Here is a 20,681-nt window from a genome sequence, read left to right on the forward strand (position 1 = left end):
ATCATGTGAGCTACCCTTCCTCATCTCTTCTAACACCTCCCTCTACAAACCTGCCCTGCCTCTCTCCTCTGGTGCTAGTCCCTCCCCTGCAGGTGTCTGCCCTTCTGCTTCACCCACAGAATCCCCTGGCACCTGCACCTTCCCTCACCCCTGCACCCTCCTGATGCCTCCCCCTGCCCCCTTTTCCCTCTTTTTCCCTGATTCCCCCCCCCCATCCCTCCCTGGAGTCGTCCCCCACACACACACTTGGGGGTGATCCCCAGGGACTGCTAATGAGTTCTGTGGCTTCCATGAGTAACCCCCACTACTGGGGCCACTGAGACCTGTCACAAGGGAGGCCCAGGGTGTTCTCCAGCTGGCTTGTGCAGGCTGCCCCAGAGGGTCCAGGTTGAGGGGCCTTGCCCATGCAGGGGAAGATCAAGGCCCTGGGTGGCCCTGGGTGGGAGTGGGAGGTGGACCTGGGAAGGTTTGTGGTAGAGGAGGAATTGGATTCCTGGCCAGACCTTGCCGCATGTGGCCGAGCAGACTGACCTCAGGGAAGTGCAGCCAGAAGCTCTGGCCCCAGCACCACCACTGGCTGCGTGGGGAGGGCGCATGATTCTGCCTCACATTGTGCTTCAGTTTCTGTGCCTGCCAAATGCTGCTGCAGGGCTCTGGCAATGGCGAGGGGCTCACCTGGAGCGCTCTGTTCCTTTAGGCGCGGCTGCATTGCCTGGCTCCGCCCCCTCGCTGCCAGCACTAGGCACACACTCCTGCACGGAGCCCCAACCTGGCTTGGCTCGAGGCAGGACATGCTTTCACTGCAGCTCCCTCTATGGCCTCCTGGGGCGGGCTCTGAGCCACAGGTCCCTGGCATGGGGGCATCTCCGCCAGGCCAGCCCGGGGCCGAGCCCACCGCGCAAAGAGCGGCCGCTGCAGCCCTGCCCAGCTAGCCACTAGCTCCGGCGTGGCATGGCCAGCGGCAAGACCCCGGGCTGTGGGGTCCTGGCACAGGGGGTGGCAGAGGGTTCCCTAGGAGTGGGGCCAGGAGTGCACTGGCTGCCAGCCCCGACCCCAGGAACCATCGAATAGTCCTGTTACCACAAAGATTTCATGCGGTTACATGGCTATTCAATTACCCAACACCTAACATCCCTACTCATTACGTAGCATGTTGTAAAACTAGGCAAATATCTAATTGAGCTGATGTACCACAGGGTGAGGACCCAGGAAGTGCTCACTTGCACAAGAAGCTCCAGAAGATTGAAAGACAGGTGGTTTCCCTGCTAACAACTCCTACACCATCATCAAGTGACCAAGAAACATTTGTGAATCCGTATTTCTTGTTCTACACTCTGCCACACAATGGTTCCAGCAAGGGGATTATTGCTAGTCATACAAGATGCAGTGCAATAACAGGCCACTCAAGCTTCTGTGATGGGGGCGCGGGGGGGGGGGGGGAGGAGAATATGAATGCCTGTCTAGAAAAATTAAGGCAATACAGATAAACTGGAGTTGTAACTCCAAATGCCCATGCTGAAACAGTAGGATGGATCTTCCATGATGAAGAGTTCTACCCTGTGCTGAACATAGATACCAAAACATGGGGGTACTATTATATTGCACTTGTAAAACATCATCTAAAGCTGGGGAGAGGAGGGGGAAGGGAAAGGAATCAGTGAGTTTCTTTAATCAACTTTTATTATTGAGCTCATTATTTCCTCGATTTCAACACTAGAAATTCTCAGCCACAAGACCCGAGCCCCAATTAACACAATAATAAAAGAACCTCACTCTATATGAAAGTTCCGAATAGGCGATGGATGGAAGGTAGCGGAGACGGAAGTGGCGTTTTTCTACACGAGCTGTTCCCCGCCAAAGCATTAGTTTAGGTTGCATTCGCTCCCAAATCCGTATTATGGGGAAGCGAACCAAGTCTGCCCGAAGCACCCGTGCGCCAGAACTTGCAGCAGAGCTTTGCTTTGCTTTGCTCAGTCTGGACAGGCGTCTGCGTGCCGTGACGACCTGTTGCTTCCTCACAGAGGGAATACAGGGGCGCCAGCTGGCGGAGACCGCAACGTAGATGGACGCGTGAATGGTTTACACGCTGGAGCAGCGGCTTGGGAAGAGGGCGCCACTCGCTCCGCGCCCACCGGGACGCAGGCCAAGCACCCGGGCAGACATTCGGGCTCTTTCTATTCGTGTCTCCCTCCTCCTCTGCTCCTGGCCGCTCCTCGCCCCCAGCAGGCTCAGCCTTCTCCCCGTCCCCCGCCCTGCTCCTCCACTCCGCACGCCCCCAGCCGGCACCTCCGCGGCTGCCCACCCGAGACGCGTCCCTCGCTCCGCCCCGCGCGGCTCCGGGTCCCTCTGCCAGGCAACTGGCCGGGTAAGGGCGGCAGCGGCGGCAGCAGCAGCCTCGCTGGGGCTTCCCGGCGCTACTGGGCCTGTGCAGCCGCTGTGCACATGCTCATCTGGGCATCTGCGGCGCCGGGGAGGGCAGCTCCTGGAGCAGGGCGGCGGGTCCCGGGCTCCGCAGCGGGGCTCGGCAGCCCCTAGCGGCCCGGCCGGGGCCAGTGGCAGGCAGCGGCGGCGTGGCTCCAAGGGCAGGCGGGCGACAGGCTGTGCCCCACTTAGTGTCCAATCAGAGCGTGCAGGGTGCGCGCGGAACAGGGCAGCAATGCGTAAACAAGCCTGGGAAAGTCCTCCGCCCCCCGCGCCGCTCCCTCGCACTCCGCTCCGCCGCGCGCTCCCCCGCCCGCCGGCCGGCTCCCGAGCGCCCTCGCGTTACCTGCCGCCCGCGCTCCCTCCCAGCTCAGGGCCTCTTGTGGCAAGGTAAGGGGCCCGTCTGCCCGGGGTGCGGGGGAGGAGGGGCCGGCAGGTGTCGTAACAAGTTGCTTAACGTGCCATTGCTGTTGAATCATGTTGCAGGGAAGAGCAGCCGCAGCCAGGCAGGAGAGATGTGACAGGGTCTCCAAGGGACCGCCGCAGAGAGCCACAGAGTAACTTTCTCCTTTATTTCCCTTTAATTAGAGAGCCTGCGTCAGTGCGGGCAGAGGCTGAACGAGCTGAGATTTCTGGCTGGAGAGAGGGGGAGAGAAAGAGAGACCATGAAATGTGTTTGGAAGAAGCAGCTGCAGTTTGTGATGCTTGTAGCTTCCTGCTGGGGACTTGCAGCAGCAGCAGCAGCAGCAGCACATTTGCTGTTGGGTAACAAGGTTTGCATTTGACTGCTGCGTGTGCTGCTTCTACCCAGGATTTTCCTAGCAAAGCGACTAGGTGGCTAGTTAGTGAGGAATAGGTTCTGGTCCACAGTAGTGTTCTTAGGGTAATTTTCTCTCGTTAATGCTCCGTGGCAGCGTGGTTGGCTTCCGTTTTGATTCGGTTGGATTATTATATAAGGAGAGACAAGAAGTCCTCTGTTGCATAGGGAGGTGTTCCTGTGCATTTTCCTCTCCAAGTAGTTGGGGATAGAGGGACTAGTCATGGCCCAAAGGATGTAGCCAGTGCAGAACTGGCAGACACACTTGTCTGAGTCCCCAGGCAAAACCAATGAGCTCTTCTTACACTATACAGTTGGGTGTGTTTTCCAAAGGTTGTGATGGAAATGAAATAGTCCTTTGTAGTTCCTCATTGCACACTTCCTTCCTCTTACTCTGTATATTTCTCACCTTAAAAAATAAATATTTGAGTAAAAAAGTTTTAAGAACTTGGTTTTTGCTTCATTCTTGAACATGTTTAGTACATTAGTATGATCTGGAGATGACAGTGAATCATCATCTCTTTGTAATAAAGGCTGGTTAATCATCTTTCACACACATGCTTATACACACACAATACATTGTTGTTGATAGTGAAAACTCAATGTCAGTTTCTGAAACTGTGGGAGGTGGGAAGAGGGAATAGAATGTACTTTGTGCTCAAAATCCCACCCAGGTTTCCTGAGGCTAGTTCTAGAATTGTGAAAGTCTTGCAACACTCAATTGTTTTATTCTTGGCATGGTCAGAAGAGATTGGATTGAATGGTAACCTGTGCCTTTATGGACTAACCAACCCTTGATTTACTATGTGACAATAATGATATTAAGATTGCCAATGTCTCATCATTGATACAGGTCAAGAAGCACTACGTTATTTTTTCCTGTTCAAATCCAATTTAAAATATGAAATTCTATAGTTATAGATCTGTGAAACGTAAGCCAAGGACATTCTTTGCCAAACACAAAGGTTTTCAAAGGGGTTTTGATTGCATGCCAAAATATTGACATCTCAAAATAAAAGTGTATTCCAAGCATTCTGTATTTTGGGGAAAAGTTGAGCCAGTTTACTTAATAAATGTGAAACAGTTACAGCCTTCCATAAACTAGAGTCTGATCCTGCTCCCTTTGAAGCTTCTATTTGGAATCACATTTGCATAATTCTAACTTTTCCTTGACTTCTGTCTGCGGTCATCTGTATGGAAGCAGTGTCACTATATTTACAAAAACAATTCCTCTCCTTACCTGCAGTCTGAATGCCACCCTCCATTCAAGAGTGGAACAGCCAAGTAAAGCATGGGAAAGTGCTATACATATTCAGGCACCTACAATCCAAAAACATAATATTACGTCAAGTAGTATGTGTGTGTGCATTTGACAGTCTCCATTGAAGCCCCCACTTTCTCTTCTGCTTGTCATATATCCTTTATCTCTATGGCCCTACCAGATTTATGGTACATTTTGATCAATTTCACAGTCATAGGATTTTAAAAATAATAAATTACATAATTTCAGCTATTTAAATCTTAAATGTTAGTTTTATAACTGTATTAGGTTCTCCTCCAAAATGGGGATGTCAGGGAGTTGCAAGGTTATTATTAGAGAGGTCGCAGTGTTGCCACTAGGGATGTAAGCAACTAGTTGACGATCCGCTAAGCAAAAGCTTATTGGATAGTCATCTAGTCCCTCGACTAATTGATTCCCCCCCCCCCCTTGCTGACTATCAGAGGCAGCAAGTGGGAGGAGGAGGAGCGGGAGCTGGAGCTGGTGCTGGGGGGAGCTGGCTTAAAAGCTGGTTCCTCACATCATTGTCTCTGCACAGGGCAGGGGATGCAGAGGGGCAGCGGGGACTGGGCATGAGCTGGGAAATCAGCTGATTCCTGGCCCACTCCCGATCCCTACTGGCTCTTAACATATTAAAAGGCTGGAGCACAGCAGGGTTAGCTCCAAGGGCCAGGAGCTAACCCCTCTGCGGCTCCCCCGCTTAGCAACTAACCAACTATTCTATGGAAAATCCATCAACTAGTTGATTAAACTAAATTTAGCATCCCTAGTTGCCACTCTGTGCTGCTGCTGCTGACAGCAGTGCTGCCTTCAGAACTGGGCAGCTGGAGATTAGGGGCTTCTAGCTGGGAGCCCAGCTCTGAAGGCTGCGCCACTGCCAGCAGCAATGCAGAAGTAAGGATGCATGGCATGATATTTCTACCTTTACTTCTGTGCTGCTGCCTTCAGAGCTGTGCCCTTAGCCAGCAGCCACTACTCTCCTGCACCTCACTCTGGAGGCAGCAGTGCAGAGTTGGCATAGTATGGTATTGATACCCATAGCTCATCGCTGTGGCTAGCAGGATGATGTGTTCAGAGCTGGGAACTTGTCTAGCAAACACCACTCTCTGACTGTCCAGCTCTGAAGGCAGCAACACAGTAGTAAGGGTGGCATGGCATGGTCTTGCCATCCTTACTTCTGCACTGCAACTATTGAAGTGATGGCTTCAGAGCTGGGCTCCCAGCTGACCAACCACTGTTTCCTATTCACCCGGCTCTGAAGGGAGCACAGAAGTAAGGGTGGCAATATCATTACCCACTTACAATAACCTTGCAACCCCTCCTGCAGTCCACTTTTGAGTTGTGACTCCCAGTTAGAAAACCACTTGTTTACTCTGTGAAATCTGTATAGTTTAGGATCAAAGTGGTACAGGATGAACCTCTGTAAACCAGGACTCCCTGGTCCAGCAATATGTTCCAGGACCAGAGAGTCCTAGTACAGGGCTGGTGGCTAGGCTCCCTACAGCTGTGCTGCCAAGCACTTCCCAACAAGGCAGTCGGGTGCTGCCAGGAGCTTTGCATGCAGGGAGCTGGACTGGAGCTGGGCTGCCTGGCATAGCAGAGAAGAGGATGTGGGGGCCAGCAGGGCAGCAAGGCCAGCGGCTTGGGGGCAGCCAGTCCAGGGCTGAGGGAGCCAGTAGCAGAAGGGGCCAGATGTGAACTCCCCATGTCTGGCGCAGTCTCTCATCTGGGACCAGTCAGGTCCCAAGGGTGCCAGACCAGGGAGGGCGAACCTGTATAACAGACCCGATTTCACATGGGGGAGACGAGAGTTCATGCCCTGTGATGTGTTTTTCACAGCCATGAATTTAGTAGGGCCTTATTTATTTCATGTCTGCAGCTCTTCTGGAGAAGAGGCCAGGAAAGAAGTGGGCAGGGGAGAAAAGGTAGAGGAGTTGCACTGTATGCAAGAGAACAGTATGATAAGAACAGTTTCTTTGATAAGATAACGAGCCTTGTGGATAAGGGAGAAGCGGTGGATGTCATATACCTAGACTTTAGTAAGGCATTTGATACGGTCTCGCATGATATTCTTATTGATAAACTAGGCAAATATAACTTAGATAGGGCCACGATAAGGTGGGTGCATAATTGGCTGGATAACCGTAGTCAGAGAGTTGTTGTTAACGGTTCTAAATCCTGCTGGAAAGGGATAACAAGTGGAGTTCCTCAAGGGTCTGTTTTGGGACCCGTACTGTTCAATATCTTCATCAATGATGTAGATATTGGGATAGAGAGTACGCTTATTAAGTTTGCAGATGATACCAAACTGGGTGAGGTTGCGACTTCTTTGGAGGATAGGGACATAATTCAAAATGACCTTAGCAAGTTAGAGAAATGGTCAGAGGTAAACAGGATGAGGTTTAATAAAGAGAAATGCAAAGTGCTCCACTTAGGAAGGAACAATCAGTTCCATACATACAAGATGGGAAGCGACTGTCTAGGAAGGAGCATGGCGGAAAGGGATCTAGGGGTCATAGTGGACCACAAGTTGAATATGAGTCAACAGTGTGATGCTGTTGCAAAAAAAGCAAATATGATTCTAGGTTGTATCAACAGGTGTGTTGTAAGCAAAACTCGTGAAGTCATTCTGCCGCTCTACTCTGCACTAGTTAGGCCTCAGCTGGAGTACTGTGTCCAGTTCTGGGTGCCACATTTCAAGAAAGATGTGGAGAAATTGGAAAGGGTGCAGAGAAGAGCGACAAGAATGATTAAAGGTTTAGAGAACATGACCTATGAAGCCAGGCTTCATGAACTGGGCTTGTTTAGTTTGGAAAAAAGAAGATTAAGGGGGGACATGATAGCAGCTTTCAAATATCTAAAAGGGTGTCACAAGGAGGAAGGAGAAAATTTGTTCCTCTTGGTTTCTGAGGACAAGACAAGGAGTAATGGGCTTAAAGTGCAGCAGGGGAGGTTTAGATTGGACATTAGGAAAAAATTCCTAACTGTCAGGGTGGTCAAATATTGGAATAAATTGCCAAGGGAGGTGGTGGAATCTCCCTGTCTGGAGATATTTAAGAACAGGTTAGATAGACATCTGTCAGGGATGGTGTAGACGGAGCTTGGTCCTGCCTTGAGGGCGGGGGGCTGGACTCGATGACCTCTCGAGGTCCCTTCCAGTCCTATGATTCTATGATTACTCAGAGATCCAGCATAAAGTGGGAGAAAAGCCTATTGATAAGTCTTTGGATTAAGCTTAGAAGTGGGAGCAACAGGAGTGATATTGTGGTTGGTGTCTGCTATTGACCGTCGGATCAGGTCACCCGGGACCTGCACAGCAGTTTTAACCCCGGTCCCTTTGCAGCCTGGCCTTGTCAGCCTCCTTTGGAAGCCCCGGGTCCCGAACTTCCCACGAGCCACTGTCATGCTGCCAGGCTTGGCTCGGACACACCGGATGCACACAGCAGGCTGCCCCCACACGGAGCTCAAAGAATTCTCCGGCTTCGGTCACCCACGTGGGTGCAATTGATTGTCACCCCAAACTGCCAGGCCCTGCTTGCCTTGCGGGCTGCGAACTCCCACTTCCCAAGTGGCAAATTCTGCCCTTTGGCCAGACGGGGGCAGCACGGAGGGTCCAAGCCAAACCCTGTTTGCATGTTCCCCTCCCAACGCAGATTGGAATGTGTAAAATCCCACAGCTAGTAACAAATTATTGGGAGGGGCGGAAAGCAAATTGTGCCTTTGCCCTGGGCGCATAACATCCTCGCTAAGCCTCTGGAAGCAATGGTCTCTAGTTGCAGTGGCAGGGGTCTAGCTTGTATATAAGGAAAAAACTATTTTACTAGGAGAGTAGTGAAGCACTGGAATGGGTTACCTAGGGACATGGTAGATTCTCCATCACTAGAAGTTTTTTAAGTTTGACAAAGCCCTGACTAGGATGATTTATTTGGGATTGGTCCTGCGTTGGGCAGAGGGTTGGACTCAGTGACCTCCTGAGTTCTCTTCAACCCTATGATTCTGTGAAAGCAAAAATGTTCCTGGACAGGGTTGCTGTTAGTTTTCTATACAGTACTGTTAGTCGTGAGGGGTTATACCATCTTCTGTGTTCATACAGAGGAGAAGACAATGGCACTTCATAAATAACAATTCTGTAGCAACAGACAGGTGGCTTATGTTCTTATGTTGGATGCAAAAAGACTAGGTTAATTCAGTATTTACTCTGACCATTTTTACCTCCAAAAGTCAGGAAGTTCAAAAGTTACTAAAACTTAGTCTGAATAGCAGTGGTAGCTCAGCAATATTGGACATACTAAACAAAAGTAGGTCCTTTTAAATTAATAAAGTATGCATCAGAACTAGGTTTGTAATATGACCAAGTTAACACAGAAGTGGAAAATTTAATATTGATAATTTAAACATACCAAACTAACACTGCACAAAGAGACAAAAAGAAGAAAACTCATGCTATTTGGGTATTATCTGGAACAAAAGTAGAATTGCACTTAAGAAAGAAAACTAGCAGTATAAATGGTCTATAAAACTAGCAGTATAAATGGTCTAGTTTTTTCCTTTTGTGCTCTGTGTTCACCATGGGCTTCAAAGTAAAATTCAGAGATTGTAAATTTAATTTTGCAGCCTGTAAAATACACAGAGTAAAGTGAGATGGAATGGCAGAGTGCCAAATGCTTTAAAGTAGAGCATAGCACCCTCTTTTTGATTGTTATATTCTACATAGCATAAACCAAGAATAATGGTAGTAAAGGCATGTGAGGGAGCAGATAAAGGGGAGCATCAGGTGACCTTTGAATCTTGTTGCTTTTGTCTTCTATGAAGTAAGAGTAGTTTTTACGGGGATATACACAGCGATAAACCAAACTTTAAATCAATCCCCTACTATCCCCACTTTTAAAAAAAATTGAGTATAAAGTATTAAATCTTGCTTATGAAGTATTAGATGTTATCAGTTGCTTCACAGACTATGCCATTGAAGGTTCATGCCAGTAGCACCTTCCAGTAAATCTCTTCCAGGTACCTAACACTGGAAATGAATAGTCAGCCTCCCAATTGGAAAAAATTAATGAGATACTTCCTCACCCTAGTTCCTGCTTTATAGACCCTTGCTAGACACATGCAGTGATCCAAAGCAAAGTTCAGACTACTGCGATAGAAAGCAACTCTACTGGAAACAAAACTAGTAAAATGCAATATTCCCCCTTTAACATTCTCCACAGAATACACATTAGTTTGTGGATCATTTGTCCAAAAACTCTGGAATAAAGATATATGTCGTCAATTCCTACATATTATGCAATGCATTATGTATATCTAAAATAGGTATAATTTCTTTTGATAGTTACAAATATAAATCAAAATAATGTAGGGTATGTCTACACTACCCCCCTAGTTCGAACTAGGAGGGTAATGTAGGCATACCGCACTTGAAAATGAAGCCCGGGATTTGAATTTCCCGGGCTTCATTTGCATAAGCGGGGCTCCGCCATTTTTAAATCCCCGCTTGTTCGAACCCTGTGCCGCGCGGCTACACGCGGCACGAACTAGGTAGTTCGAACTAGGCTTCCTAGTTCGAACTACCGTTACTCCTCGTGGAATGAGGAGTAACGGTAGTTCGAACTAGGAAGCCTAGTTCGAACTACCTAGTTCGTGCCGCGTGTAGCCGCGCGGCACAGGGTTCGAACAAGCGGGGATCTAAAAATGGCGGAGCCCCGCTTATGCAAATGAAGCCCGGGAAATTCAAATCCCGGGCTTAATTTGCAAGTGAGGTATGCCTACATTACCCCGCTAGTTCGAACTAGCGGGGTAGTGTAGACATACCCGTAGAGAGTAAAAGACCACTGTAACAACCTGCCACCTTTCATTCTCCATTTATTTTATCGTTTCTGTTATTATGTCTTTTCTAACTTATTCCTGAGTTTCTGTGGTATTGGTGTCTTAACCATTTCCCTTGATAGTCTAGTCCTCTATTATGCTTTTTCTTAACTATTTTTTTCAGTGAGTGTAGTGGTTATGAAAAATGCCGGTTTGACAGCCTTTGAGGCTGAAGCCCTTTATCAACAGACGAGGTATAGCACAGGCAGCAGCCTCAATCATGTGCCAAGACAACTTTTAAGTGCAAGTATAGGGGAGGAATGGTGTTTTAATATCCATTCTTTGTCCTCTCTATGAAAATTGGCTATAAAGATACCTTTGTGATGGTTTTGTGATAATGAAGGATACATATTTTCACTGAACTATTGCTGCTACCAGCTCTTATTAAGTGTAAAATACTGAACAGCCCTCATATGGAAACAAATTTATTGTGACTATCGACCCAGTTCACATTTGATCTGGTAACTTAAAAGTGAAATGTTCATTTCCCATTACTAATTGCTTGGTGCAAAGTCAGAGGAGGGTTTTGTTGTTGTTGTTATTGTGTAATGGGCTTCCTTAGGTTTAGTATAGAATTGCATAAGCTGTACAATTATTTTTAACTGAGCAGAACTCTTAGCAATTTCATATCACTTAGTTTTAAAATGTGGAATTGAATTTGAACTAACTTCTTAAATTTCTTTATCTTAAGTTCCATCACTCCAGACTAGAAGCTTTCACTCTTTCCAACAAGCTGATATTGGCAGCTTAGTGACAAATTTGCACTGGCTGACATCTTATGCCCCTTCACTGATATCAGTGAAGTTTACAGAGTATAATTCAACTGCAGAATTTTGCCCTTCAAAAGTTCTTAAAGTTCTGAATTCCACTCATTTCTGCCAGTTTGGTCTCTCCTGCACCAGATACTACAAGGAGTAATGGAAGACATATTAAACTGAACTTGCAAGCAGCTTTCTTAGTTCTTTGTCCAGCGGTTTGTTTTTCAATGAAGAATCTTAAGAACAGAAAGGGAGATAAATATCCATGTTTCAACCATTGTAATATACCCTTTTGCCTTAAGCACAATGATAATCGTATTTGCCCAAAAGGTACTAAGGCGGAGACTCAAAAAGAAAAGGGCTTCCTTCTCAGCGGGGCTTGAAAATTTGTACATGGAAGCTACTGGGAGTTGTTCAGCTCTCAGAGTACTGAATCCTCAGAAGTTAAGATATTGTTTCCTAATTCACCCATACTCTGTAGTCCACACCAGCAATCTTTTCATCCACATGTGTGTTTTTCTAATTGTTGGTCACCTATAAAGTATTTTCTAACAACTTATAGTTTGTCAATTAGGTATTGCTGTAATAATACATTTTTTAAAAGGACTCTCGATTTAGGATTTTGCCAAAATCTTCTAAAAACAAACCAAACCCCATGCCATTTTACTTCAGGGATAATAGAGTATTCTCCCTAAGCACCAGAGCATGACATAAGACAAATAGTATTAAACAAATTGTCAGTAACAAGAATGAAGAGGAATAACAAGTAAGCCTAAATTTTGCTCTTGATTATATGTGTTAAGCTCCAGCAACCCCATGGAGTTGCCGTTGCTGCGACTGCCCCTGCCGGCTCCTGTGTGGGGGTAGGGAATCAACAGCCCTGCGTGGGGGGCCCAGCGGGGCTGGAGCAGCCCTCCACCAACAGCCGGGCAGTGGGGGAGGGGGTGTTGTACCAAATAAAAGCAAGCAGGATCTTATGAGGGGGATAAGGCAAAAAGCCACATTTATTGTAAAGATAATAATAAAAAATAAAGAAAAGATAGAAGCAAACAACGTTGTTTAACTACTTATTCCTAATACTACTTAACCCTTATACACTTATATATATATATAAACCATTCATTCATACATCCATTCATTCAAGTTCTGTGTATAGTTACCAGCCTGGAAGTTGCTTGTGACAGGATACTGGCCAGGTACTCTGTACACAAGTGATGGTAGTGGGGAGCGAAGTCCTGATCAGATGCGCATCTGAAGCTCCTGGTAGGCTGGCAGCAGAACCTTGGACTCTGATTCCATAGTTTTTTAGTCCAGTTCTTATAGGAATTTCTTCCTATGCCAGTCTATGGAAATTGCTGTATCATGCTGATGTCTCCAGGGTGGCTGCCAGGTGCTCATCAGTGATCTCATCGGGTGGACCTCCAGTTTCTCCACTTGACACCTTTTGGTTGCACTGGCACCTGACGCCTTCTTCAGCCCTTTGTTGCTGTATTCTCAGGCTGGCACCTCTCAGAACCATTCACTCATCATCCAAGCACTCTCTCATACATTCATACAGTATTTTGTATAATAATAAAAGTTGTAGTTACAGAAAGTTTCTGGGTGGTATTGCTTAAAACATTCTCTGAGTGCTGAATAAAGTTACAATGTTTTAAAGAGAACAGGCCTCAATTAAGTAACAATGCCCTTAAGTCAATTACAGGGCTTGGCTCCCATAGCAGAGTTAGTGGCTTGACAATGCATTGTTACAATGTATCTCTGCAATGTCAATTTCAAGCAGCCCCTTGCACAAGCTTGAGTATGCCCTGGAGCGCAGGGGAGGGGGGGGGGCTGTTTCTGGCTACATAGGATTATATTCTTAACAGTTAGGATTATATTTTTAACAGTTCTAAGTTACATGACCTAATATATTATATTCTAAAGGGACAATAATAATAATAAATCTAAACATTTAACAATCTTAACAAATAATAATAATAATAAGAAGAAGAATTAATAATAAATCTAAACACTAAGTTGTGGGGAACAAATTATGGGGAGTCACTTCCATTTGGAGGAATCATTTTCAATACATTAATATGTTATCCCTACAGGGGGTGCTCCTGGTTACCAGTTAACCGATATCCAGTAAGCATCACCTGTTAAGGATGATGCTTTCTCAGTAACCATTGAACTGGATATCCATTGGCATCCCTATCAGAGGTAGCTCTGGGATGAGTCCGGGGGAATGGGCTACAGTGCAGGGGAGTGCAGGCTCTAAGAAGGCATTTGGGTACAGGAGGGGGCTCAATACTGGGACAGAGGGTTTGAGGTGCGGGAGGGGATTAAGGGTGTGGACTGGGCAATGTTTATCTCGGGCAGCTCCCAAATGGAGGTGCAGTGGGGTTAAGGCAGGCTCCCCGTCTGCCCTGGCTCCATGAAGCTCCCAGAAGCAGCCAACATGTCTCTGCCGCTCTATGAGGGGCAGGTGACTCCACACAATGCCCTTGACAGTGGCGTAGTGGGGGAAGGCGGGGGGCAGTTGCCCCCGGGCACCACGCTAGGGGGGCACCAATTTAGTCCCCCTCCACTCCCCCTGTCAGCTCAGCTTGCCTGCTCCTCCTCCACCCGACACCACTGGCTGGAGCCTCCTTCCTGCCTCTCCGCTCTTAGCTCCATCCTCCTCCATCTCCAACTGTGGGTTAATGTGTGCGGGGGCCTGGCCCCAAACTGAAGGGGGCGGGGGAAGATGTGGTACAAGCTTCCCTTCTCCTCCCAGAGTTGGGCTCAGCCATGCACCAGGTTGGGGCCCTGCCACGTTGCGGCAGCAGGGAAGGGAGGGGTCACACATTTTGCATTTGCCCCCGGGCGCATAACACCCTCGCTGTGCCTCTGGTCCTTGCCCACATGTGCTGCCCCCGCAGCTCACTTTGGCTGCTGTTCCCGCCAGTTGGAGCTGAGGAATCAACACTCAGGGCAAGGACAGCATATGGAGAGCCCCTGCCTCCCTCTCAGGCACATGTCAGCTGCTTCTGACATGTGATCCAGTGGAGCTATCTCATGCAAAGACATAAAGCCATTGAGGTTTCTTGGTGGAGCAGAACAGAAGTGATTTCTTTTTATATTTTAAGATGGTGTATTCTTGTACAGATTAAACTTCTCCAATCAGGCACCCTCACATTAATTGGTTGGCTGGTTAATCTTCATGTTTAACTGGTTAACCAAGTAAGCAGGATTTTACATCCCCTACTGCTTGCTGGGCTCTTAGAAGACACCAAAGGGTAAATTAGAGCTAAATAACAGCACAGTCCCTGCAGCTGGATGTTACATATATATAATTAATTATATTTATTATTAATTTTGATATTGTGGTAGTGCATAGTAATTTCAGTCAGGATCAAGACTTCCTTAAAAGCTGGAATTTTTGAAATGGCTTCTACCTTAATAATAAAATGCCATATTGTTGAGGTGGCATTTCAGTACTAGTTAGCCAACTATCAGATCAGACAGCCATATGAGATGAGTTCTTTTTTTTTTTATCGAGTTGGAATACTAAGGGTGTTACGAATGAGTGGCTGATTTACTGGAAATGAGGCAAGAGGATAAGAGTCCCAGGACTCCCATACAGAAACAGCACTACTAGTTAGTGCAAGTGTAATGACATTATTCACCAGAGAAGGAAAACAGCATCATGATATCATCCAGATGCTGGTTTAATGCCAGAAAATCATGGCTTTTATTCACTGCTAAGGATCAACTCTTGGAAATCTAGTCATAGTGAAGGAATAGTTAGATCAATTGTTCTCCATATCTGCTGAAGATAGGACAGGTAGTAATGAGGCTTAATTTGCAGCCTGAGCCCTGGTCTACACTAGGACTTTATTTTGAAATAACCCCCCAAGGTCAAATGTATAAGCAGAGCATCCACGCTACCAAGCCCGTTATTTTGAAATAATGGGCCATGGAATTAGAAATCTGTACTCTTGCTTTTCATCAGGAGTAACACAAATTCCAAACTAGTTATTTCAAAATAATGGCAGTGTGGACACTCCGGGACTGCTATTTCGAACTAATTACTCCTCAGACTAATTCAAACTAATTACTCCCCAGTGCTTCAGCTCTAAGTCTAAGGTAGCGTGTCCACATTAACAGAGCCTGCCTCGGACTACTTTCGATGCTTCCCCATAGTGAAGAAACACTAGTTTGAATTTGTTAAATCGGGAGTTCTTAAGTCAATTTAGTAATTTCTAAAGAGTTTTCCTAGTGTAGACATAACCTGAGAGACTTAGGCCATGTTAGGATGCTAGGATGTTAGAAAAATCTTTCTCATTATATGGCTAAAGATCTGAAATAGGGCTTACAAGAAAAGTTGTAGACGCCCCATCACTGGAGGTTTTTAAGTTTGGACAAACACCTGTGAAGTAGGGGTATGAACGACAAGTCGAGTACCCGATAAACAAATGCTTATCAGATAGTCAACAGGCTAGTTGACTAATCCCCCACCCTTGCTGCCTCTATTAGAAAGAGGCAGCAAGGGGGAAAAGAGATGGGATACTTCAAAGCAGCAGTGCCATATGGAGACTGGGGCCAGACTCCGGGCTCTATGTGGCTCTGTCTCTTTGAAACACTGCATGCAGTCTGGGGCCAGCTTTTTCAAGTGTATATTTACAGAGAGCAGTGGAAGCTTGCATATGCATCTGAAATAAAATACACATGCACAAGTGCAATGCTTGATGTCTTATATATGTGTGCATTTGAAATCCCCTGGAGATGTGTGCACTTTTCTGTGTAAGATCTTTTGAAAATTTGGACCATAATTTGTATTGGTTGTAACACTGAATATGATCCAAAAGTTTCACAAGAAATTGTCCATTGAATTCAGAGGGAGGCTGGACTTTAGTAATTCTTTATTGGTTAAATGGAGCTTTTCTATAACATCTGGCTTTGCTCAAAGTTTCAAGAGTAATTTTCCATTCAAACTAATGGTGCCTTCCTACTGAAACTGTACCGGTTAAAAAAAAAAAATCTGAGTTGTCTCATTTCATTCAAACTGAGGTGAATTCTGCATGCAGTTAGAACCCTATGACAGCTTCTACAAACTTTTTTTGGGAGGAGGAAGGGTCTTTTTACTCAGGGTTGGCGCAATATCTATTTCTATCTCCTACAGGCAAACTGGGAGAACCTACTTCCTTTAGCCTGGTCACATACAGGCAGTCCCCGGGTTACGTACAAGATAGGGACTGTAGGTTTGTTCTTAAGTTGAATTTGTATGCAAGTCGGAACTGGTACATATTGTAGGGGAAACTCTAGCCAAACATTTCCCCAGAGCTCAGTTTTAATCTCCCACACCTCACTTCCCTCAGTCCTTTATTCTCAAGCTGAGGTGTCTGCTGAGAAAAGCCGCTCTGCGTCTCCCTGGTCTGCTGGGGGGAGGGGGGCACTAGCTTCGCGTCTCCCTGGTCTGCTGGGGGGAAGCAGCTAGTGCGGGGTTGCCTCACCCCATTTGTAAGTAGGGATCCGATGTAAGTCGGATCCATGTAACCCGGGGACTGCCTGTACTCTTTAAAGTAACCATTATTCTATCAAGGTAGAGGCAATCAATCTTAACGATTTCTTGATTGATCCTAAAGCATATTACAAATAGGGTTTCTGAAATACATGACCAGTAGTGCAAGCGACTGCATGTACACACTAACGTCAGTTTATATAATAATATCAACCAGAATACATACATTTTACGTAGAGATTTCTAAGTGGTCACATATGTGATGCAGTCCCTCTCTGAGGCATGATTATGTCACTCATGATACATAGTAACTCATTTTTGGTGTTATTCTGAACAGTTCTGCTGGGGTGAGTTTAATTTTTTTCAAGTGCTGGTATGACAAGCATATTTTCCTATAATTGTGTATGAGGCATATGGGAAATTGATTGCGTCTTTCATTAGCTGCAATGTTCCTCAATAACTTGAGGTTTTTCATTGGCGTGATTTCCTTTGTGGCCATTCTAATCACAAATATTACAGAAGAGAAAAAGTGGGGGACCTAGGGAAACATTACACAGAATAGTAGTGAAAGATGCTGTCAGGACTGATCCCCACTGTGGCACTCCGAGTGCAGAAGGTGGTGGCCTGTAAAGACTAAATACCTTGCCACTACAGGCACTGGTTACAAAAACTTCCCCCAGGATCACAAATGCACAGATTTGGGTGGGGGGGGGAAGGGGGTTGCTTCCACTATTAAGTGATTTTTAATAGTGGCAAACACTTGAATTCTCCTAAAACCGGGGGCAAACACTTGGGCTGTGTCTACACTGGCAAGTTATTCCGGAAAATCAGCCACTTTTCTGGAAAAACTTGCCAGCTGTCTACACTGGCCGCTTGAATTTCCGGAAAAGCACTGACCATCTAATGTAAAATCATCAGTGCTTTTCCGGAAAAACTATGCTGCTCCCGTTCAGGCAAAAGTCTTTTTCCGGAAAACTGTTCCGGAAAAGGGCCAGTGTAGACAGCACAGTAGTGTTTTCTGCAAAATAGCCCCGATTGCGAAAATGACGATTGGGGCTTTTTTGTGGAAAAGCACGTCTAGATTGGCCACGGACGCTTTTCTGGAAAAAGTGCTTTTCTGGAAAAGCGTCTTGCCAATCTAGACGCGCTTTTCCGGAAATGCTTTTAACAGAAAACTTTTCCGTTAAAAGCATTTCCGGAAAATCATGCCAGTGTAGACGTAGCCTTGAATTCTCCTCCAGGGATAACCCCAACCTCTTCTGCCACAAGATCATATCTGAAGGAGAAGTGGTTGGATCAGAGCTCTGATTCTGAGGGTCTGTATTGGAGTTGGAGGGAACCAATGGATAAGCGAGTGGGGAGCTTATGAGGACCTGAAACAGGGCAGGGAGTTGGATATGGAAATGAGGGGTCGGAGGGGAGCTAAAAAGCCTTGGAGGGATAATGGGATCAGGGCTGGGAGAGGAGAAGGCTGGGCTGAAGGAAACTGGAGGAAGGTTGAGGGAGAGCTGGATCCAAACAAGAGGCTTTAGAGACACTGAGCAATGTTTCCTCTAATTTTTTTCCATTCATATGTGGAATAAAGTTTATGTGGACCAAGGCATGTGCAGATGTGCACCACCAATATAAACACATGCTGCCAGCTGTGGGTACTCTGCTAATCATTTGGTCATGATTTGAATCTCTCCTGGATGGCTGCCCAAATGCTGTGCCTCTGGACCAGAGAGTCCTGATGACTAGAAGCTGGGGCCAGCTGGGAGTCTGGTGGTGGAGGGCTGGGAACAGAGTCAGTCTGCAGCTGGGAGTAGAGCCAAAGCTTGGCTGGGAGCTGAGATGGAGCCTGGCCATGGGGCTGTGAGCTGCCTAGTGGCTGGGGCCAATAGCAGGATCAGCAGCTGTGAGGCTTGTGGTCCTTGGGGAGAGGCCGACAGCAGAAGGGCTGGAATTGACGTAGCCTGGGAGAGTGCTGTATCAGGGAGGTCCAACCTGTATTAAGTTAAAAGAACTTTAAGGTTGTAAAGTGATGCCCTCCAAATTCCAGAGTTAAGGGTGCCCATGCAACCTTAATGTAGCCTCCTGTGTGTATACATTATGATACAGCCATTAATTACATGATTCCATGATATTTTTCCTCAGTCATGGGAGTTAATCAGCATTGTGCAGTGAATGAGGCTTGCCTGTAGGACCCCTGCCTTGTTTACTGAAAAAGCTAGACTATATATGGTATAAGATTGCAGGAGGACAAAGGAAACTCCCATGTTTGAGGCAGTTGAATGCCACCCTTGGAAGGTTGAATTCTCTTCAGGACTCTACCAAAGAATCACTAAGGGATGGTAGGCAAATCATGTAAAAGACACTGTTGCGTTGACCACTATGGGTGTGTCTAGACTACATGGCTCCGTCAACAGAGCCATGTAAAGTATAGTCAACCTGATATAGTCAATGAAGCGGGGATTTAAATAATCCCCGCTTCATTAAAATAAAAATGGCTGCCGCGCTGTGCCGACAATCAGCTGATCCGGCACAGCGCAGCAGTCTAGACACGGCGCGGTTGACAAGGGAAGCCTTTGTCGACCGCTCCTGTAAACTTCGTTTCATGAGGCATAAGGGAGCGATCGACAAAGGCTTCCCTTGTCGACCGCGCCGCGTCTAGACTGCCGCGCTGTGCCAGATCAGCTGATTGTCGGTACAGCGCGGTGGCCATTTTTATTTTAATGAAGCGGGGATTATTTAAGTCCTCGCTTCATTGATTATGTTGGGTAAACTACTTTACATGGCTCCGTCGACGGAGCCATGTAGTCTAGACACACCCTAACTGTGTATTCCTGTTTCCTGGGTGCCCAACAGGAGACACTTTAGAGCCGGGTTTGTAGAAGTTTTAAGTGCTCATGTTTGCCACATGAGTCAAAGTAAGCTGTGGTTTGAATATATGTGCAATGGGACTCGTGTTGTGGAAGCCCTGACTTTTCAGCTTCACTAACTTTGCAGCCTCTGCAGGAATGCTCTCTAGGAACCCCACCAAGTACGCACACATTCGTCGCTGGTTCTGTACCAAATATGGAAGCAAATTTGTTCAAGTGGCTAAACAATGCATGGGAACCTACCTACTGGCTGGATAGCCATCATTCTAAGTTAACAGGCTACTGAACTTTAATCAGTTAATTATGAGTGGCAGGAAATAGACTGTATAGATTTATATTGGGATTAGTGAGTGACATATGCATCTATTAAATAGGTTTCAGTTTAAAAATATTTTGCTGTGCATGCTAAATATATTTTTGTGTTCTTTTGGTATATTTGTGTTTTAAATGTTTCATCCTTGTCCTTCCCCCCTCCTGCAGTTGTGGCATTTTTTTTTTTTTTGTATGAAGAGTTTTATTTTTTCCTTAATCATTTTGTTCTTTTCCTTTGCATGTTTCTGGTTGTCTTGGAAGGATGATAAAAACTCCAGGTAGAAGATAAATTAAAGAATCAGAAGAAATTTGAGTGTACACAAAAGAAACAAGGAAGACTCCTGGAGCAGAATCTAGAGTACAAGTTCTGGTATGAAACTAGAAATATTTTTGTTGGATTTTAGGACAGTGTCTACTTTGGAAGGGAAACTTGAGCTAATATAGAGCACAATTTGTAAAACAGCTCTCCTTTGTCTACATTTGCCAGGCAGCGTGTTGAAATCATTCTTACTGGAAGGACATTATTTAAATATGATCCTGACTAACATAGTATTGCTTCTATTGAACATAGGGCCTATTCCTCTTCAAGTTTGAAGTCATAGGTTGCATAGTGTCTTGATTCCTTATGTATAGTAGTAACATTACCTTCTAACATTAGGTTTTGAATAGGGGTATTTCATTTCGATCAATCAGCTAATCCAGAGTTGATGGAATTTCCATTAACTTCTTGATTAGTCAATAAGGGGTTGGGTGGGGCGCTCGCTATCCAGCTGCGGCTTTGTCTTTTAAATGTAGTAAGAGCCTGGGGCTTGAATCCCCACTCGCCCCAGGTTCCTGCTGTGCTGCCTCTGCCTTTGAAATGTAGCAAGAGCCCCACGGAGTT

The 20,681-nt window shown here is 46.1% G+C and overlaps 1 protein-coding gene across 2 annotated transcripts in view; it reads left to right on the plus strand.

The window, feature by feature from the left end:
* Nucleotides 1-2,413: 2,413 nt before the first annotated feature.
* The window catches only part of PCGF5 (polycomb group ring finger 5), a 119,485-nt gene continuing 101,217 nt past the window's right edge, over nucleotides 2,414-20,681 (plus strand). Inside the window, exons 1-2 of one of the 2 annotated variants that reach the window (XM_025181858.3) lie at nucleotides 2,414-2,811; nucleotides 20,060-20,168. The gene's annotated coding sequence lies outside the window, so the exon portion shown is untranslated. The remainder of the gene's footprint in view (nucleotides 2,812-20,059; nucleotides 20,169-20,681) is intronic. The other variant, XM_025181859.3, reaches the window with a different exon arrangement.

The sequence above is a fragment of the Pelodiscus sinensis genome, chromosome 8, assembly GCF_052426305.1.
Source record: "Pelodiscus sinensis isolate ZL-2025 chromosome 8, ASM5242630v1, whole genome shotgun sequence".
Classification (NCBI taxonomy): domain Eukaryota; kingdom Metazoa; phylum Chordata; order Testudines; family Trionychidae; genus Pelodiscus; species Pelodiscus sinensis.